This window comes from Pogona vitticeps, chromosome 1, assembly GCF_051106095.1.
Source record: "Pogona vitticeps strain Pit_001003342236 chromosome 1, PviZW2.1, whole genome shotgun sequence".
NCBI lineage: Eukaryota > Metazoa > Chordata > Lepidosauria > Squamata > Agamidae > Pogona > Pogona vitticeps.
Window position 1 is genome coordinate 137,831,500 of NC_135783.1, and position 9,900 is coordinate 137,841,399.

General features: G+C 41.5%; 1 long non-coding RNA gene and 1 pseudogene across 1 annotated transcript in view; both read left to right on the forward strand.

Annotated features, from left to right (window-relative positions):
• Positions 1-9,516, forward strand: part of LOC110074264 (uncharacterized) — a 33,060-nt gene extending 23,544 nt beyond the window's left edge. The window contains exon 3 of the long non-coding RNA XR_002299762.3: positions 6,961-9,516. This is a non-coding gene — a long non-coding RNA (uncharacterized LOC110074264). The remainder of the gene's footprint in view (positions 1-6,960) is intronic.
• LOC144586171 (U1 spliceosomal RNA) lies at positions 3,723-3,875 on the forward strand (annotated as a pseudogene).
• Positions 9,517-9,900: the final 384 nt, after the last annotated feature.

Consider the following 9,900-nt stretch of genomic DNA (forward strand, 5'->3'; position numbering starts at 1 on the left):
ATTGTCTCTTCATTCTTTAGAAATAAAAAATACCATCTCCAAGCTAACAATTCTCAGATCTGTGGGAGGGATCTCATTAGTCATACTGACCATTTTCTTTAGTCCTCCTGAAAACCCTTAAGCATCCTTGGACCAGCTCTTCCAATTTGCTTTGCATGTTCATGATACTGACTGCAGTGCTGACTTCTGTTTTCACTTAAGCGGTGTATGGATGTGACTACACAGTAAGGGAAATGCACATTCATTTCCATTCACTCGCTGTGAAGTCACATCAGGGAATTCAAGTCTGTTTGATTTAAGAGGCCACGCATGAAGACAGGAGAAAAGGCTTGCTTGCTGCTTGTCTGCAGCTCTATTGAAGCCCTGTAGGGGGCACAGTTAAAATGATCTACCTTAACTCTTGCTGACAGAAAGAAGCTCCCTTCATAAGCTGGGGGGAAAAAAGAAAAGTCCCACCTTCATGAGGCAAGGAGGAAGTCACTTGGAGCAGCAAAACACCACTTTGTGTGCATGTGCATGCAGCTCATCTTCTTTCCTCAGCAATCATACTTCTGAACCAATGCAAATGGATCCATTTTTTATATAAAAAGTAGAAGCCCCAGTAGTGGAGGGGAAAAACTAAGGATTTGTTGGAGGGGGGACCTCTGGGCTGATTTGCATTTCCTTTTATGTCATGTAATCAATGGGAAAATGTGAATCAGCCTACTGTAAACCCATAGCATTTCCCACATTATACTCAATAATGATTGCCCCCTGAATCTCTGGTCAAGAGGAAGGAAGGATGGACAGAAGACAGGAATGAAGAAAAAAAGAGTGGAAGATTATCCTCTTGGTATATTTACTTGGAAACACAACTACAACTTGTATTTGTTCCGGTATAAATCTGAATCTCTACTGCAAGTGTGAAACTATATGCTACATTAAATGTTGAGGCAATCTGTAGCAGTGAACAGGAAGATAGACCAGGAAGCAGAAGACTGTGTTCCAGTCCTTGCACAGACATGAACCCCATGGGGTAGGGGAGTGGCAGTGGTAAAACTACTCCTTAAGTATCTCAAATACTTTGAAAACTCTACTCACTATTTGGATGGTATGCTACATACATACCATGTTTCCCCAAAAATAAGGCAGGGTCTTATATTACATTTTCCTCCAAAAAACACATTAGGGCTTATTTTCAGGGGATGTTTTATTTTTCCATGTACAACAATCTACATTGATTCAAATACAATGATGTTTTCTCCTGGTTGCTACACAATGGTGGAGGGTGGGGTGTCACTTAATTAGGGCTTATTTTGGGGGTAGGGCTTATATCATGAGCATCCTGAGAAATCATACTAAGGTTTATTTTCAGGTTAGGTCTTTTTTCAGGGAAATAGGGTACATACATACATACATACATACATACATACATACATACATACATACATACATACATACATACATACATACATACATACATACATACATACATACATACATAGTGGGAGCATCATAACTTAAATGCAACCTGACAGTACATAAGAACAAAATTAAGTATGTAGACGTCTCTCTTTCTACTGCAAAGTAAGCATGTAGGAGTCTGAGCTGCATCAGGAACCACATACCGTATTTTTCGCTCCATAAGACACACCTCCAAATAAGACACACCTCATTTTTAGGAGAGGAAAACTGGAAAAAAATATTCTGGCAAATTCATAAGGCAGTAGCAATAGATAGATGTTGTCACATCAATTATGTACCTCAAACTTCTTGCAGTGTACAACACAGTGAGAGCTTTTGAACAATTTGTAGTTGGCAGAGTTATTCCAATAGCCACAGACAACAACACTACAATGCTTTATATCAACCACCAAGGAGGAACAAAATCCATGTCTTTCTTGCTACTAACAGTACAGTTTTGGGACTGGTGTATTCTCAAGCATGTCATTTCACAAGTCATACATGTACCAGAAGTGGAGAATCATGAAGCAGACTTCTACAACAGGATGACACACAATGAGTGGGAATTACAGTACCATCTCAAGTTTTAACACTTATAATGAATTGTTATTGCACTGAAAGAGATGAATAAACAGATTGTTGCTGGGTAGTCAATAAGAGCTATGATGAAGAAATCACCACCAGAACAGGTGTAAGCAAACAGCAAAGCATGCCTCACTTCCACTCCCTCCCTTCCTTCCAGCAATAAAGTTTTTTCTCTCTCCATCATTCAGTTCTTTACTTTGCAGCATGCAGCATGTCCACAGAAAGTGTGCTTACTTTTATCAGCTTTTTGCAGCTGATCCTCCTGTTTCCTCCACTCTCTAATCATTTTTTTCAGATGAGGAGGCCCAAAATGTCTCTGCACTGTTCACTGTTTCCATACTCCTTAGCATATTTTACTACCTCTAGTTTAAAAGGAATGCTAGCCTTTTCTGCTTTGCACTGGTAGAATGAGTTCCCATACTCTGCAAGAAAAATGTGCCCCTTATTCATCACATCTACTGCCTGCTTCCTTTTACAAATATAATCTCAAAGCAGCACAGAATCATAGAATAATGGAGTTGGAAGGGGCCTATAAGGCCATCAATTCCAACCCCTGGTTCAATGCAGGAATCCAAATCAGAGCAGATCTGACAGATGGTTGTCCAATTTTAGAGACTACAATAGGATAAAATACAGTAGCTGGGAATCACAATGAAAAGATAAAATCTACCAGCAATATTGTAGAACAACAATGATTAAGAAAAACCAATAAAAACAGGGAGAGTGACACCATGCAGCTTTTGTTAACACAAAAATACTACTAAAATTTTATTTCCAGTTGTGTGTATGTACATGTGAAATGATATTTATGAAATGTTGGGTTCTTAAACCAATTTTCAAGATTTCAAAGCTTTACTTGAACATATTCAGATCTGTGATTCAGCTCTGCCCTCTGCAATTCAAATTGCCTTGCTCCTGATGAGTCCATAAAAACTGGACTCAGCTAATGTGGCAAGCTAATACACCAAATAAAACCTGTAGCCCTAGTGGTAATATATTAAGGAAAGGAGTGTTAGGTCCCTTTTTGGTTTCCCTTTTGAACTTTATTCTGCATGTGCACAGTGCCTTTTTAATCATTCTGTGCTTCAGAATGGAATTTGGCTAACAATACAAATTAGCCTCCCTCCCCCCCCCCGGTCCCTTAATGTTTTAAATATCTGCAAATTTACTTCTATTTAGGCCTAATTTATGATGAAGTGATGCAGCTTCCTGCAAAGCTCTGAACTACAGAGAGCTATTCTAGCAGGCTCTCAGTAGTAACTTTATCTTCCACTCACCATTCTCAGGCCTGTTTAAGTTACTGCCAATTTTAGAAGCTTTTGTTTCTGTCCTCTCTCCCTCTCCCTCTCTCTCTCTGCTTCTCAAAATGTCTGACTAGTCACATGGTCTAACTTCTCTGCAGAAGGTGAAGGGAAAGAGACTCCTCCTTCCTGCTTTGCTTCTCCAATAGAGAAGCCTACTGGGTGATGCAAGCAGGCAGATATGCTAATATCTGTGCACTGGAGGATTGTGGTAGGAACATCTAGCCCCTGATGAGGGTCCTGTGGGGCACCCCAAAACACTGAGTAGCTCTCATGGCCTCTTTCAGGACTGGGGCTGTGCAGCACTGTTTTGATCAGGAGGTACAGCCGGCGGTCACCATGCCTTAGGGGGATAGTGCACACAAAGGGCCAGGAGGCTTAGGGGCCATTCAAACTCAGACCTGGCAGGGGAGATACCATTGTTGTAAAAGTGGTTTTCCCAGGGTAAGGCTCATCTATTGCACTTTGGATGAGCTGACCCCTGTGATTTCCCCAAATGTGGGAAAGTCAACTGCCTAAGTGGGAGATTGTGTTTGTGGTTTCCCTTGGTCTTTCTAGAACCACCCTTTGGTCCTTGGCTATTTTCACTGCTTGCTGTCATAGGCCTGTTTGACTTGCTGGTTTTCCAGGTGGGCTGCAGGAGGCAGATCCTAGAAAGCTAGCAGTGCAGAATGGTGAGGTCCAAACAGAAAGCAGTCTCTGCTGCCAGTTCAGAGGCCTCCTAGCATGGCAGTGGGAGGCTTTTGGGTGGTGGTGGCTGAGCTCTGGGTTACTGCATTCACTTTAATCATGCATTTCTTCCAAAATTGAGACTTGGGGCATTTCCCAGCAAAAATAAAAATTGGTAGAGATAAAAATATGTAAAGTGTTCTTTCCTGAGAACTATCTTTGCAAACACAGGGCATGACAGTTCAATGGGCAGGCAGCTCTACCTAGTCTCTAGCTTCAGTTACATATGCCAGAGATTGCCTCATTGTTGCCAACAGGAATTTTCACTGTGGGCCCACAGAATCCTGTTTTTATGAATGTCAGATACAAATAGAGATAGTCTAATGCAGAGGTGGGATTCAGCAGGTTCTCACCTATTCTATAGAACCGCTTCCTAAATGTACTATGGGTTCTTAGAACCGTTTGTTGGCCTGAGATGAATGAAGGAGGAGGGGCCAGGTGACCAGCAATGAACGAGGGGGAAGGGGCACAATTAACTGCCTCCCTTCCCACTCCACACTGAGCCATCTGAGGTGGGATATGGGTGAGAGAGATAAAGCCCTGAAAAGAGCAGAGGTGTCACTGGGGGAAAGGGGGGGAGGATGAGTCCTTGATGTCACTGGAGGAAAGCCCATGGCCTCGAGGCAGAGGGGTGTGTGTGATTGACAAGGCATGAGGGCAGGACACAGAGGGGAAAAGTTTTGGGGTGAGACCGCTTCAATCAAACAAACAACCGTCCTCGTTTTACTATGATTTTTTTCAAGTTAAAGGTACCACATAAGACTGTTGCTCTGCCTAGAAACAGTTTTTTTTAAATCCCAGAGAATATCCAATGCATGAACCAGTGACAGTCTCACTGATCCACGCAAGCAAGGTATGCAATAGAAAAATCACTCACACCACAAAGAGATGAAACCTCCAAGCCTCATTTAGAGTAACAAAGAACTCTTCCTCCTGCCCCAAAACTGACAATTTCGGGAGACAAATGGCACACAGAGATGGCCCACTCTGTTAGAAGGAGGAAGACAGCTATCAGTATTTTAACACTAGTAAGGCTTACTATTCTTGAAGGCCATATATCCAGGGCCAAGAAAGGAAAACACATAAACATATCAATAGATAAGGGGAATTGAAACTCTTCTCTCCAGACATTCAGACGCATCTTGACCACAGGTCAACATGGGGGGTGGGTGGGGGCCGGAGGGACTCCGAGGGGGAGGGACCATCATGAGAAGGCAGCATTCTCCAGAAAAGACATACATGAGAGCATACTAATCAAGCATTTGTTGATATTGGCTGTTGTGGGTTTTTCGGGCTGTTTGGCAGTGTTCTGGACCGATTGAGGTGGTGGGGTTGAGGTGGAGTGGCAACAGATTGAAAAGAGACCATACCTTCCAAGCCAGAAGGAAGCGGGGGGGGGGGAGAAGAACTCCTCAACAGGTGTGCAAAGGCAGCCTCCAGGTAACAACAAGCAGGGCTATCAGTCATTTCAGGAGCAGGAAAGGGGATGGAAGCAATTTTTACTGGTGAGCTATAGGGTGAAATAGGAGGTAAAGGGAAGAGAGATGTGTCAGTTCTCTGTCAAACCTGGTCATAAGCACCCACTGTGAGGTGTGTGTTTGTGTGTGTGTGTTTGGCACATGCCCATGGTGAGGTTAACAGCAGCGGCATGCCCAAACAGATACACTTATCCAGATATCTTAATCATGTGAGAAGTAGTTATGATGATAGGCAGTAGGGAGACCACTGTAGAAGAAACTCTCATCGGATCCCACTGTCCTGGGCATTTATTTATTTATTTATTTATTTATTTATTTATTTATTTATTTATTTATTTATTTATTTATTTATTTGCCATTCGGGCATAGAACCTGTTGTTAATTTATTTGAATCCCACCACTGGTCTAATGGCAACTGTGGGCAAAAATTATGGTTTTCCTACCCTATCCTCTTTAAGGCTAGTGTTGGGTGCAATACATCTGTTCTCAGCACAAGACTTAGAGCAGCAGACCAATGCCCTATGGGGGACAAATGTATAAGTCACACACATTGGATCATTTGGGCTTCTGCGTGTAGAAGACAGATTTAAATATCCCTTCCAGCCATAAATAGGTGTAGTTTCCCTAGCACTCCAGCTAGATCAGTTGGGAAAAGTTGGTAGGTCCAAGATGTTATGCTGCTGCTGACTGTTTGTTTTGTTGAAATACTGGCTTTAAAAAAAAACCTGTTCAGTAAAGACAGACTTCCTTTGCTCAAGAGATCTAGGGGTTTCTCTGATTGGAAAATCAGTGGGGAAATTCCAAAAGAGAAGGAAACTTGGGCTTAAAGCAAAAAAGCTACAGTTGCCTCTACATCCTCTACAGCAAGGGAAATTAAAGAGCCCATCAAACACCCTTCCATCCTCACTCAGAACTTTGCTACATAATCCTCTTGAACCATAAGTTCCATCCCAAGTAAATATGAGAAGTGCCACACTTTGATTCCATAAAGAGAAAAACCCTTCCTTTAGCTGTGACTAAGCCCATTCATTAAACACAGGTAGACTTCCCTCCACAGATATGGATCAGTTAGACTGCACAAATGATAGCTATGCAACTGTAGATATGACCACACCACAGATCTGCAGTTTGGAAACATAGATGCTACTAAAGCCTGTTTTTCATTTTGACTATTCCACAATATTAATGCTCTCCTGTAGGACACCTAGTGAGAATTATACTGTAGTATTATAGGGTGTTCTCAAACTTTGGAAGTCCAGCTGATGCCCTTTGTGGTCTTGTTTCAATGCCAAGTGAAAGCTTGGCTATTTATCCAAGGTTTCAAGGTGTAGGGATCATAGCTTGGGCTCTTCGTTATTGTAAGTTATGTTTTGATATTTTCAGCATTGTTTTATATGTTTTAAATGGTTGCTTTTGTTTCCTAGATCCTTTTGCTGGCACCCTGCTGCTGCTCTGTGGCATCCTTATACATAATGCAAAGGGCAGTCTACGAACGTAGTAGCTAGTGTGGGGCTCAGGACCCCTGCCATGCCTCTCTGCTTGTTCAGACCCTTTGTTGAAATGCCATGATCCAGCTCCAAGATGCTGTTAACATAGGGAAAAAAGGAGAAACGTCACCACATAATCATAGACGATTTAAGAAAATGAAGATAAAATCAATCCATCAGATACAGTAATAAGGGAAGAGCAATCAGGATGAATGCTTTCCCAGTGTTTTCAAATATTTGAACAGTTCTTGTAAGTGCAACATTACTAAGCACGCCCAAATGTCTGCTTCTGTTATGCCTGCTTTCTACAGTAAGCTGTCTGATGATGATACATCTCTTTCACCAGATCTGGAAATAGATTTTTTTTCATTAGGGATATTCATTGCATTCAGTTGGCACTGCAGAGCTGAAACCATTGACATGGAGTTAGCACAGCATAATGGGGCCATGAATATGCAGCTCTTTTGTACTAGCATCCAGTTAGGTATTTTATGAATGAACAGTATTGATTGGGTGGGGGGAGTTCTTACTCTTCACTTCTGAAAGTTGCAGACTATTTACGATTTACCTTATGTACTTTTAGAAGACCTTCTGTTAAGTTCTCATATGTCAGCCTTTGGCCGTCTGCTTTCAGACAGGATGTTGTTATGGCAAAGAGTCCATCGATTTCTAAAGAGGAATTGGATGATTAGCTAAAATTGTACCAGAAATTGGCAGATGACAAGGCTACACTCCACCACCATCTACTGCCATTTTGTGACTGGAGGGACTCAAGGGATGATGATTACATGGGCATTTAGCCTGCTGCTTCATTTGCAGCAGGGATCAGCTGGTTTGCTCCTAAACCTGGTGATCTGACAAAATATTTGCTGGAGCAGACCAGCCCACCCACACATCCAGAGTGTTTCAGCCAACAGCCTTCTGGCCCCTAGCAGAGCTTCTACTTTTTGGTGCTGATAGGATGAGTTTGTTTTGGTTCATTTCTAGTACGTGTCATCTCGGGAAACGAACCAATGCAAGACAGCAAATTGAAGCAAGAACCTGAAGCAAGAAGCTTCAATTTGCTGACTGGTTTCCAATTTCCCCACATCACTAGTGGTTTATACAGAAGTTTTAACCACTTACTGATATGGGGTAACTGGAAAATTAGAAACTTCCCTTTTTCTGCTTCTATATGTATAGGTCCTTATATCTCTGATCATTGAGGTCAGAGGGGTTGGGGAGTGGGAGGGAGTACTTTATATATAATCTCAAGCTTCCTGGAGCTAAAGTGGAATGTAAAGTGGAAGATAAATGCAATAAATAATAATCTAGTCCTCATAATTCTTCCCATTACCTGAATAAACCTCACCTTTTTTCTCTAAATCAGGCCACTGAGTTTGAGAGTTGCTTTCCAAAGGCCCCTTGGTCCCTTGCGGCCAGTAACGTCCCAGTTTATACTTCAAGTGTACAGTCCAGTGAAAGTCACTATCTTAAGTCTTTCACTGGCAGTGATTTCAGCATGTGGTTAGCTGTCTCATGGATATAACTGTTCTTAATTCAATTCTTCAAGAAACCTCTGGTTTATCAATATGGGATATTGTGCTTCTGTATCCATGACTCAAAAAGCCAAGAAATGCCCTGGTATTGCTGTATAATATTGTGCCCATGTTGCCAGCAGGAGAAAGAAAAAGGATGTCAAACTTTGCATAGCAAAGGGCAGCCTGAATGTTGACAACACTAATGGCAGCAGTTAAGATGGTCTCTTCGACTTGCTACCATTCACAAAGAGACACCAAGCATGGGGAAATCCCCGTTCATATGTTGCCAGGAAGGAGTTTTACTTTGTGTCTACAGTATTTCTCACAAGTGTACGACTGTTTTCAATACATTTTGATGTTACTTTGGAAGACTTTTGTACGGGTGGAACATATAAACAGTGCAGATAAACAAAGCTTATGGAGTTAGGCAACCTGATGGCTGAAAGTATCGCAACAATGAAATAACTGATACTCAGAGCACTTTTGATATGATTTGATATGATTGTATGTGACTGAGTTCTATTGGGTAGATTCCAGATGTGACTAACACAGGCTTCTGATTTTTGCCTGGAAGTCTATGAGACTTTAGAGGATTTGCGGGGGGGGGGGGGGGAATTCAGGCATTAGCTGAGCTAACCTAACAATTTTGTTTTTGAAAAAAACCTGTCAGGAGTTCTGTCTCAGAAAACCTGAGACAATGTTTACTGAAAGCACTCACATCTGAGACAAACACAACTGCTTTGTGCTTTTGTAATGCAAAAATAATTTGAAATGCCTTAGAAAATTCTATGTTAATTCCCGGGTGATACATGGCAAAATATCCCCTTTTATGGAGGATTGTCACTCCATTACTTTCTTTAAAACGAATCTGGTTTTTTAGAAAACTTTTAAAATAAAACCTGTCTTTTGATTCTCGCTTTCTGCGACCTTTAATTGCCCTATAGTTCTCCAAATATTTCCCTTTCCCACCCAAGAAGCTGGAACAATATATCTACTTTGCAAAGCTCTTGCTAGCAAGTCTACTCCATGCAAGCTCAGCATTATAAAAAAAATTGATGCTTCTTGTATTTGAAAGATCCTTTCTTGAGGACCACTATTTCAACCCCTACAACCTGGATTCTTTTCAAATAAAAAATGGGTGGGGCCAACCATTCTCCTTCAAGTAAGATTGCCTTTTACTAAATGGGGTGTAACACAGTTTTACTTTTAAAATACCATAACTCAATTCCTTTCCGAAACATCTCCAGTTATGGCACAGAACTAGAATAAATTGCTACAACTGGGCTAAATTTAGTGCTGATCTGAAGCCCTGTTTAAAAGTTTTTGTTTGTTTATTTGGGTGTCCCCCATTTTTAGA